General features: G+C 41.4%; 1 protein-coding gene across 2 annotated transcripts in view; it reads right to left on the minus strand.

Moving 5' to 3' along the window:
* Positions 1-12,294, minus strand: part of PTPRG (protein tyrosine phosphatase receptor type G) — a 367,775-nt gene that overhangs the window by 157,364 nt on the left and 198,117 nt on the right. The gene's annotated exons all lie outside the window — the stretch shown is intronic.

The raw sequence follows: 12,294 nt of genomic DNA on the forward strand, positions 1-12,294 counted from the left end.
CGAAAACTCTTCAACATCATTAACCTGGACTGAAAATAATCAATAAATAATCATTTCACGTGTAAGTATGAAAGGCAAATGTCTAATACATTAATTGTGAAACCCCTTTCTGTACTAATGGTTGCCATAACCCGAGGAATCGATTCCATTATGGATATTTACACAGTGACCTATTAGGAATACACGGAAGTATCATTTTTTACATTGATTATCCATCCTTAAAACAGATAGTAATGTATACTTAAATGCATGGACTGCAAAAATCATTCTTAACCTTTATTACATACTCTTTGTTGAAAAGGAAATCGTTTGAGCATCGTGGTATGAAGGACACAGTTCCAATTTATGTCATGAGAACACAGGACAATTACAAATGTATACAAGTAAAAAAAAAGACATCATATTTAATAGTTGGGCTAAAAACCATGTTTCTAATCGGAACCCAGGCAAACAATACAGACATCACCAAGGAACCAGAAAAAATACATATTAAACCTTTACAAATTGTATCTCCTATCTTTATTGCCTGAAGCAAAATTCCCCTCCTGAATAGCTCCAACACAAACCAGCATAAGCTCTAATAAGTATTGCTGACACTGGAGGCAGTGCTTTTTAATTTGACAGGCTTGTTCTATGTCAGGCTTTTGCCAGTACGCTAAATAGGAGATACTGGAACCTGTGTGCAGTAACAGTTGTGCCACTGGAGAAGGAAAAAATCTCCTTGCCTGAAGGGCATGGAAAGTCAATGGGGCACATCACCAGCTGGGGAAGAACAGCTGGAAAGCAGAGCTACTCCATCACGAATGGCTCCCGGTGAATCAAAGGCTGCCAGCAGTGCTGGCCCTTACCACCAAGAGGGCAATGGTGATGAAATACTACAGCCCTGTCGAAGGCAAGTAAACATGAGAGGCCTGATGCTGACCATCACCTTTATCTGGTTGTATTGTATAAGCCAGGTCGAGTTGTCTTCATGTTGGTTTTACAACCGAAGAGGAGAAACTGCTTCTTTTATTTGGCAGTAACTCTGCGTACAGCTTCCACCGGGAGAAAGAGAAGAAAAAATAAACTAAAGTCTCTTGAGTACATATAAAACAAGCTGTCACTGGGTTAACCAAGCCCCAAAGAAGGTGCGTAGTACCGCTCTTAGCAAATTCACTTACTGATTATCAAATCAATTTAGTGATTCACTGAAGCGCCTGTCATTCCTCAGAGCTGTTGCCATACCTGTCAACAGAAACCAGGCTGCAGCTCTGCTCCTAAGGACACTGTGTGCATCACACTGAAGGTCCTATTCAAATCCTGCCACTTCTGATCTCTTCCTCCATCTTCCAAGGATCAAACTGCTCAAATGAACAAAACCTACTGGGTTTGAGAGTGACGAATACTTCCCTCTCAGTGGTGAACAGGGACAGCACCAGCCCTTTGGGTTGCCTCAGCCAGGCATAACCCAGCACTGTGAGATGGGGCAGGAGAAATTCCTCTGGGGTGCTCACACATCTTTCCAGTCATTATTAGAAATGGGAATTTTTATTGTTGTTGCTGCTGGATAAACAGGTCCTTGGCTTGAGCTTCACCCTCAATAGACAGACATGCATATGGTGCAGTCAGGGACAACACACTGTCCTGCTGCTTGTCTCCCATCCTTACAGCAACATTCATTAGCCACGAAACTTCCAACCCAGTTTAAATTCTTTTGAAATGCACACATATAAGGAATCTGGTGAGTCTATACAGAGAAAATACAGCTCTAAATATTCCTCTGTACTCACATATATTCACACATACTACTTATCTGCATGAGCATTATTTCAAGCACGCACACACTATTTCTGTGTCCTGGGCATGCATCACAATCCCACAGATAATTCCAAATCATTCTCCAGGATCTAAAGAGAAGTAGGCCCAGAAGATACATTAACAGAAAGAAGCAGAGCTAGGTTTAACCCAGCAACACTACAGCATTATTAGGTGTGTGAGAGCCTGGGCAGAATCTCAATGTACAAAAGCAAGACCTCTGCTGTGCTCATGAGGTCCGCAGAGCCAGCAACATGGAAGTGCAGTTGAAATACCTCACACACAAAATGCCTTACCACTGTAAGCACTGCCAACCCTCAAACCTGTTCTGTATGAGGCTTGAGTCCAATCATTTGAGCATCCTATCTTTTTGGAGTATAAGCAGATTAAGCCTACTGAGCATCCTTCTCCAGCAATCATGGCAGCTACATTAAAATACGGTAAATGAAGGGCCGATAAGACTGTAATGAATGCATTATCTCAAATCCCAGATTGCTATAACTTTACAGAAGTAAAGAAATGAACCTAAGAATAGACTTAAAATACCGTTTCAAGGATAAGGTATCGATGTATTGATCTTATGAGTGCTATTATCAGATGGCTATCTCTTGGTATCAGGTGAATTCACTCACTGCTAGGAAGACATACCAGGTTGTCAACGCCTGAAAGTTATTCTTGCTAATTATTTCTCTTCTTCTGCCCTTTCCACTTCCAACTTCTGATTGCTGCCAAATGATTCCTTGCAGTGTTACCACAACCAGCAATGTTTTCCACTTCTGCCTTACTTCATCATGGCTGCAAAATACCCGACACGGCTCTGCTAATAATGCAGAGACCACATTTAAGAGTTTGACCACCCCCGTGCTACAAAGAGAATAGGAATGGGAACATTTTATCAGAAAACAACAGGAGGAATATCCGCTTTTAGCTTTGACCTGTTTGGGTCTTGGTCTAACAGCTACTAAATGGACAGAAAAGTCACCATAAGGTTCAGTGGGAGGGCTAGCAGACCTTTCATACATGGCATGCCAGCAACAGCAGCATGTAGCTTTCAGCACTACTGAGTAAACAGCACGTGGTTTAACATCAGCGACTGACAGGATTGAAAGTATCTACTGCAGGTATTTCCTTGAGGTAAAGGTCTCTAAAATTTTCCTAGTTAAACTGAGAACAAGAGGAATAATAGACAAGGTTGTAGAGGAAGGAGCAACTATGAATTTGAGGATGGGTGACTCTGTTTATGTTCTGGAAATAATGGGTTTTATTTTTTACTCTCTTGAAATTTCATCTTTCGAATGCAGCTCATTAAGTGACCACTCACACTGCTGCCTCCCAAACAGAATGGGGCCTCTCGAGCAAGGAATTTCAAACAAGTCCTTTTAAAGATTCTCCTATTCTAAACTGGACATAATGACAATTTCTTTTTCTTATGGGATATTATGCTATCTGCCACTATGAATGCGTCACTCACTGCTCAGCAAGCCACCCTCACTCAAGAGCATTACCCTGTCCTAAGAGGCTCTGGACCTAAGAGAAAGGAGACCAGAATTTCCTTCGCAACCAGGCCAATAAGAAATTAAGGAAAAGAGGTTTCATCTCCTTTTTGGATACTTTCTGCCCTTCTGGCTACTTATCCATGGGTAGTTTTGCATTTTAACAAGTCAAATCTGCCACTCTTTGGGAACCCTAGAGCACTGTGCACAGATGTCGAGCAACTGAAGTGATCTTAGCTGTAGGCATTGCCCTGAAGGAATGGAAGGGCTTGATGGAGGAATAAAATCATCTGAGATCAACTGAAATCGCCCTTCCAGCAATCCAATTATGGTAAACAGCAAACACAAGCAATATTGCAGGTATGAACTTCAAAACACAGAATGCATTTGAAAGTTCTATAAAGACAAAAATGACAAAATTCACATAATTTAATCTATCCCTGCCACAATCACATCCCAAAGCTGTCTCTGCCTTCCATAACCAGACAAGTGACAGAGCTGGTGCTAATGCAGATTTTTAACTCGCTACCCAGGGTGAGCAAGGAAGGGAGTTTGTGCCTCTCAACATTTCAGTTGGTGTCTGAGAGTCTCTTCAGAAACTGAATCCCTCCCCCAGCCCCAGAAAAGAATGATTCACCCTTAATTCATTCAGGAGAGAGTTTCAATCTTCTTTTCCTGGACAACTATAACAGCCCCCTCTGGAATTACTAACGCTGTTATGGCAGATCAGGTCCCATTTTCTATGCTCGACTAAACTATTAACAAACTGATAGCTCAATGCAGGGGGCAGAAGTTCTTTCCCACCTGGTAACGCTATTTCTAATTCTGGTGGGAAGCCAAAATTCGTATTTCTTACAAATGTGTAAATCAGGAGCTATGTTTATGAAAACCCAATGGTCAGTGGACAACGACACCCAAGCCCTCCTTGAGGAAAACTATACCTAAGTTTTTCTGCAGAGAGAATGAGCCAACAGAAGGAGTGATGTATTTCCTGGAAACAGAAGCCCTCTTAGCCTGCCTTCTACAAGAGCACAGTGGAAAACACCTCTGAGGACAGCCAGCCCAGATGGGATAGTGACAAAAAAGGACATGCTCTTTAGAGGTGTGTGCTGAAAAGCTCAACTAATCAGACAACAAAGATTTTTGTTTATTAAGCTGGGTAGAAAAGTAGGGAGTAAGAGAACACAGTTATTTGGGGATATAACTGTTTCACCCAAATTGCTTTTTCCCTACAGAGATGAGCACTGCGTGTTTCGAAGCATAAGCAAACACATACCTTTCTCTCTTTTTCAACCAGTCAATTGTTATTTTATTTCTACCAGACAATAAACACTTGTGGTGTTTTAGATCCTTTTTCAACTTTGGTTAACCTTCCCATCCTGTCTGGAAAATACAATGCCTGTGAACAGGGGAAAATAACAAGGGCTACATTCATATTGCTGCCTGATCTCTTACATCATGTGAAGCTTTATCGTACTAAAAACAAAGCAATTTGTCCCTGCAAAGTCTGTGGTTATCGCAGTAGGAGAACACTGTATGCCAGAGCAGGAATTCCACTGGGGCAGGCACTGCATGAACCCTGCAAAGAGACACTGCGCAGCCCAAAGGGCTTCAAACTCAATACATGAGAGAGAAGAGGGATCCGGTTGGGAGGACACCTGAGTGTAAATAGGATAACAGCAATCAGCACAGTCTGCAGTGAATGCATTTCACCCTCATTATAAAATCACTTCTAATGAAAACTTTTTTTGAGGGCTGTATGTACCAGACAACACGATACATCTTTCCTCATGGCTGACGTGAGCTTTTGATCATCATCCCTGAGAAAACACTTCTTTAACGGGGTGAAACAGAAGAAAGTAAATCCTGAATAAATGCACCAAGCTTCCTGACTGGGGGAAAAAAAACAACTCAACCATCTGACGCAATTTATTCTCTTGGTATGAAATTACAGCGACTGTTTAGAATTCTACAGGAAAAGAAAACCCACAAAAATGCAATCAGTAAAGCACCAGTATAACAGACAATTTAAATCATTTCCTGCTTGCTTCCTTAAATCACGATTAACCTCAGTGAAATCTATTCCCGCTGCTTGAGACCCAGTGAAAAGGCTGCCATGGGATAAGCTGGCAGACAAGTTACCAACCAGCCCATTAAGTGCAGTAAGGTTTTGGTCTGGTTTGGTGTTTTGTTTGAGTGCCAAGGAAACATTATCACTTCTGAACACATTTGTGTCAATTCCGTGTTTTATTTTTTTCCCCGATGTTATCTACCACTGTTATTTCAAGGGATCTCATTGGAATGACTTCAAAGGGCTACACACCTCTCAGGGAAGATGTTCCTAAGACCCAGGACTGTCAGACTTGCCTAAAGGAAGAGGTAACACTGAGCACCTACAGAACCTAACACATTTTTAGCTGATGTCCTGGGACAAACATGGCCAAGCACGACACGCACACATGATGCTTACTCAAATCCAGCCACACTGAAAGAAGAAGATGCTTGTGACCAAGATGTGCTTGCACAGAGGGGTGCTGAGGTTCAGCTGACTGCTCACCTCTAACCTGAGTAAGAAAGCTGTTGTGCATAGCCCTCCAGCTCTCATCTCATTGTCACCACTGGGGAAGGTGACTGATGTGGACATACTGAAGGGAATTCCTGCTAAATGCCCCTGTCCGAGTCTTCCTGTCCCTTACATCCAGGGCCAAACGAAGTCACAGAAAACAAGACCTCCTCACCACAACGCCTTGCCTTTCCTCTGCAGATGTTCTTTGGTAGCCACTGAGCAGGGTGAAGCAGCAGAAATGGCCACCACCTGCTGCTCTCCTCCTTCCCATCTCTAAGCAAGTAGAAGAACAGAATACAGCAAACTCTCACACATGCTTTTCTCACCATAGCAAGTGCCCAGAGTGAATGACATGAAACTTGGTGGCCTAAGTACCCAACAAGCTCAGAACATAAAAGCTCACCTTTACAGCTGGGGAGAGACAGTCCTATTTTTCTAACTCAGACAATCCCACATTTCAAGTAACAATCCTATTGAATCTGCTACCTTTCATTAAAGTACCTCTTATAACTCTGTCAAATTCTCCAACCTTTGTATTGATTTTTCTCCTATTCAAAATAACTCTCCTTTACAACAAGAACTGGCTGTCAGCCTCTTATCTCTTATTTTCACCCCATCTGATCCTCCTTCTTCTTGTCACTCTTCCCAGATCCCAGTTAATTATGCTGAAAATCAGGGATTTATGTTAAGAGGAATGTACAACTCTTAGCTCATCATTAACATACCGTAATTGCAGTGTAGTGCTACTAACTCAGAGCATTTCAACAAGAGAGCAGAAATCCTTTGGGAGAAGCAGGACATTCCTATCAAATATAAAACGAATATCTAGATCATGTTGTGGAATAGTTACTTTGAAATAAGACTCTGGATGCACTGTAATATTTGCAACTGACTCTAGAAATTACAGGGGGGCCTGGCACACAGCAGGAAGACACAGTCACAAAAACACAGGGTAGTTTTGTCCATGGATCTGGTGTGGGTCTATACACAAACAGTCCCACGACATGCTAACCTCTGCACTTAAACATATTTTAATTACAGACCATCCTCTCATGTTTCTTCTTAATTATCACAGGGCATTCACAAAAAAAGATCAGCCAGATGGAGACTAAATATTTCACTACTACAAGATGAAGCATTCTGCACTAAAATGGAACCTTGATTGCAATAAAGTCATTAATTAAAGCTGCAACTGAGTCTCCTGTCAGTGTATGGGAGGCACTAAAGACAACTGTGAGGAGTCAGCTCAACAGCTACAGCAAGGAAAATAAAACAGTAAAGCGAACAGTTATAAGATTATGTTTGATTGCACTGCTCACAGTCTTTGCAGCACAACATGATATAAACTCAGCCATGTATTCAGCCAATATCCATCTATTCCGTGGTTTAAAATTACATCCCACTGATTTCCTGATGATGAGAAACCTGAACAAGTTTTAAAGGTGCTGAAAAGTAAAGGGGAGTAACGCTGGGGGGAAGGAAAGGCAGAGCAACATCTTGGGGACTTTTAGTGTCTTGTATTTTTAGATCACTTTACGGCTCTCCTGCAAGACTGTGAAGAAAGGGCAGATAGACTGCAAAAGGAGGGACTTAAAAATGCTGCAAATTGTCTGTTTGATACAAAAGAGAGAAAAAAAATCAAATTTGAAAATCCCCAAGCCATCTCCATGTCTGAATGATTAAGCCAGAGGTGCAGACAGAATAAGCAGTGCATGCTAAATTCCCTGAGTGCTCTACAGCCCAGACAGTGTGGGTATGGAGCCAAATCTTTACTCAGTTTCACCAGCATGTCTCCCATCAAAGTCACTGGGAGCTCTAAGAATCCCCATATAACTGAGGATTTGGTCCTCAGAGAGAATATTACAGTAAAATTACTTCAGACAGTCAATGTGTCTCACTGTGATGTATTCCCAGGGGCCCTCTTTAGGTCCTTCCATCATTTATTGACTTCTACTTTGCTACATCCTGCCAGATGGAAGCAAGGAAATTTGAAGAGCAACTAGTAAACAAAATATAAGGGAATAAAACCAGTGCTGGCACCCTACTTCACCATCAGTCTTTACTTGTACTTGAAGCCAGCACCAGAGATTTCTGCAAAATTACTATTACCAGAGATGGTGGATGCCAGAAGTAATAAACCTAACTGTGCCACAGCAGCATAGGGTGCTTCTCTCCTGGATATCAAGAAAGCACACTGTGATCTGTTCTCCTTTTAGTATGTTAAAGGGAAAAGTAAAAAGAACAGACACACACAAACCCAAAAGAACTTAGAAACGCAGCAAGCGTGGAACTTGAAAAAAATTCATTAAAACTTAACAAGAAAGGACCTGATGTATCTAAGGATGTATCTAAGGATTTATTTAAGTAGGATACATCCCAGCATCCATGGCTGGACAAGAGCCTGGAGAAATACAGTAGGTGACACTTAAGAGATCACAGAAAGAATTACCATTCAGGATGACCCCCAGAACACGAGCTAGGCTCAGTTCGTACCCTGTAATAAAGGCACTGAGTACCACACATCTTTTCTACATTAACAACACTGATTGTCTTCCGTCTGCGATAATATAAAACATGAGAATTTAAGTGATATAATGAGAGGTAAGATAGTGAACGGTGATAACCTTTGGTAAGGAGATCTGAGCATTCAAATTAGAGCAACTAGCTGGAGATCTACACAGCGCTCAAGTTAGTATACTCAAGGGGAAAAGGAAGAAAATCAAAGAAACAGCAAGAACAAAGATACCATTAGAACCTGGAACGTCTTCTAAGGAACACACTTAAAGGAGAGCAAAAATTATTAATGCAAATTATTGTTTATAGTAATAATTTCATGAAATGAATCAATCATTGTAATGTAAAAGCTCATTAATCAACATGAAAGAGTGCTAGCTCTTCATTTTCTGCTGGAATGCTTTGTGGGTTTGGTTTTCTTTTTGGGTTGCGTATTTTGTTACTGTTTGTTTTAAATGAAGAACTAGAGATCTCCAAAAAAATGCATGCTGGTGCATGTGGGTACAACAAAAGCACATTGCTTTCCAGAAGCCAAACTGATGTTCCTATAACCAATTTGGCCTAGAAAGTGCAAGTTTGTTCATGTAAGATTAAAGAGATGAGGTCTCTGTGGCATATTGCAGTATGGTCCTTGGAATAAGATTCTCATTTACCAAATAAATTACTGTATATTACTATATAATGGTGTTCACATTATAACTGACAATTAGCGCCATTAAAGAGAAAGCTCATAAACAGCCAAAGCTCACATCAAATTAACACAGTCATGATTAAAATCACTCTTCTGATTTCTGCTCTTCACAGAAATAATCAGCATTTTGCATAAAAATGAGTACGAGGCGGCTCAGAATCCCAGCAACGCTGGGATGGTGGCAGTGAGCATCTCCAGCACAGCGCTGCTGTGTCAGCTCTGAGCGCTGGGCTTCCCCCCATGCCACCAGCACGGCCCGCAGCAGGCAAGGCTGGGAGCCAGGCGGTGGAACTGGAGATGAAAGGGCTGCAATTATTCCTCTTGGCTCTAATGAGGGGAACCTGGGTTCTCTCCTGGCCTGAGGGAAGCTCTGCTTCTTTACTGCAGTTTTGTCACTTGGCCGTTTAAATGGTTTCTGGCGTTTGCATCTTTGTTTGTAGAGCCTCAACTTCAGAAAGCAAAAGAAACCCGAGTAATTATAATGGAGAAGAACAATAACAAAATACAAAGGAGTCAGCAATTTATTAGAATTTAGAGACTCTAATGTCAAAAACTTTTCTTGACTTGAAGAAAAAAGGAGGGAGACTTTTTGTAAACTGGCAGAGAGCCCACATCCTCATTAGGATTCACGCTCCACTTGCACAGCAATGCACTAATGGTCTTGCTTTAATCTTCAGCATCGCAGCACTAGTTTTATTGACCTCACAGATGAGGATGCAAAAATGGCAAGAAAGAGGAAAAAGAAACTGGAAGCTGATGCTGACCATGCCTGGTATCATGGACTGGCCTCTGATCGTGGATAAAAGTTTGAGACATATGTTCATGATACTTCAGAGAAAGCCAAGTTCATAATGACTTCATAAGGATAAAGCATCATCAAGGAAAATCTAATCAATAAATAAGCAATCAAGACCATATAATGAAGGAAACCATTTAGAATTCCATTACATATGCCGTGGTTTAAAAAGGAATCACAATATGCTACACATGCAAAAAAGTACTGCAAGATAATACGCCTTTGATCCAACATGCCTTTAAAGTAGGAAACAAAAGGACATTCTCATATATCTTACCAACTAATTTAACATATAAATCACAAAAAAAATATGATCCAGATGGGCTTCAATGAAGGAAACCAATTAACGTAGACAGCCTTACCATCTGACACATTAGTTGTAATAATAAAAACCAAACAACATGGTCAAACAATAACGCTCTGTATTATTTCTGACATTTCTAATTACTTTCTGTATCCTCTTCAAAAAAAAAAGGCTATCAGCAGGCAGTTCGTTTCCCAGAGGAAAAAAACATCCAAACTTCAGCCTTACAGAGCAGCGTCTATGGAAGACGCTGATTTATCTGTGTTCCCTTGGGACGTGCTTTGGAACCAATGGGTTTTACACAGTCCACATCTGGTTTCTCAATTAGACTCAGAAAACGTTTGCTTTCAACTGCATTTCCACCGTAACTGCTGCAGACCTGGCACGTCAAAACCTGTGTGCGCTCCTTACAGCCCTTACCTCTGCCCAGGGACTAAGAGCAGTCAGACTGATTTGGGCTCTACTTCCTGTGGGACAAGATTTTGCTTTTTTTCCTTTCCACAGCCTACCTAGAAATGTTATTTCTGAAATGAAACACAGCATTTCTGGCGCAGATCTCCCAGCATCGGGCAGTTGCATGCTGGAACACAATTAGCATTCCAAATTAAAAGCTGCACCATGCACATGCATACAGTTACTGCTTGAGAGGCAAAATCTCAACTTTATGAACCAGAATCATAGAATTATCCAGGTTGGAAAAGACTTTGAAGATCATCAAGTCTAACCACAGTCTAACTAACTAACTAAACTACTTTTACAAGTAGAAAACAGTTTTATCACCATCGACCTACTGGATATTTTGAGCACGCTTCAAAATCCACCCAGGAAAATCCTTTGCAGCACATGATTTAATGAAGTAGACAGAATTAGGAAATCTTATAGGGGTGGTACATAGCAAAGCAATAGGGAAAGGCTTGCTTAGGAAAATGCTCTTCCTTTAAAAGAACAGTAAAGGAAAATCTGTGGGAATCCTGCTGATTGCATTCATACTTAGGTCAGAGATCAGATGCTCATGCCATTGCAATGAATACAAATCACTTGGAAAATTACATTTTCATTATTAGGATTAACACTAAACCTGTCTGATATAGCAAATTATTTTGCACAGCATTCATAAACAGTGACACAATTCAGAAGGGCAGATTCTTTTTTCTTTTTCTTTTTAATTTTAAAGCAGACAAAATAAACATTCCAAACAGCTGAAAAGTAAATAGAAGATATTTAAACACAGGGGAAATAATTTCTTAAGAATTTTCTTTTTTTTTCCCCCAAAAGTATCTTCTACTGATTAAGCCAGCAGCATTGGATAGCCTTGGCATCATAGGAAAGGATTTGTGCAGTGTAAATACTATTTCTGACACCAAAAAGAAGGCCCAGGCTCCTTTAGCATCCCTACTCCCTGAAATCTCAGAAGAGGAGCTGACTGGGGACTTCCATGGTGCTCCTTCTACCACCCCAAGTGACAAACAGCAGCATTGCCCACTGAGGCAGTCAGGGCAGGCTAATGGGCCCATGCTCTGGGTGGCTGTCACCAGAAATCACAGCTGCATCAAGCCAGAAGCTGTCAGAAAAACCTTGCAATAAATAAATTAACCAATAAATCTCTGCTTCATACCATCCAACCTACAGGCTCAGGTGCCAGCAAGAGGCAAACATGTTCTAACTCATGCACTGGGACAGTTGCAGCAGAAAGATGTAAACTAAAATTTTTAGGGTTTATTACAAGCTCCCTTTGTTCTCTGGGATCCCATTTCCATGCTCTGAAAAAGGGACTTGGCTGAAGCCCCATGGGACGCATTATGACAAGCTGGGGCCTGAATCAAGTTCTCCCAAGGCCTCGATCATAGGAAAACCATGTCTGTCCATGTGAGCCTCCTGGGCAAGCAGAGCACCCTACAAACTGCTCGTAACCACATGCCACAGTGGGACATGATTTGCTTTGAAAGCACTCATCTGATTACCAACAAGAAGGAGTAATTCCAGATAAAGTCTGCTTTATTACACCATGCAAAACTTTGAACGTGGGTAGAGGGCTGCACGTGTACAAGGAAGCAGCGCAGGTGAAAGGCAGCAGCAGTGGCACAATGGCTCCCAAAGCACTGCCAGCTACATTTTGTAAGCATCCTGGGAAAGAAA

Source organism: Coturnix japonica, chromosome 15, assembly GCF_054131305.1.
Source record: "Coturnix japonica strain WE chromosome 15, WE-NBRP24, whole genome shotgun sequence".
Lineage (NCBI taxonomy): Eukaryota > Metazoa > Chordata > Aves > Galliformes > Phasianidae > Coturnix > Coturnix japonica.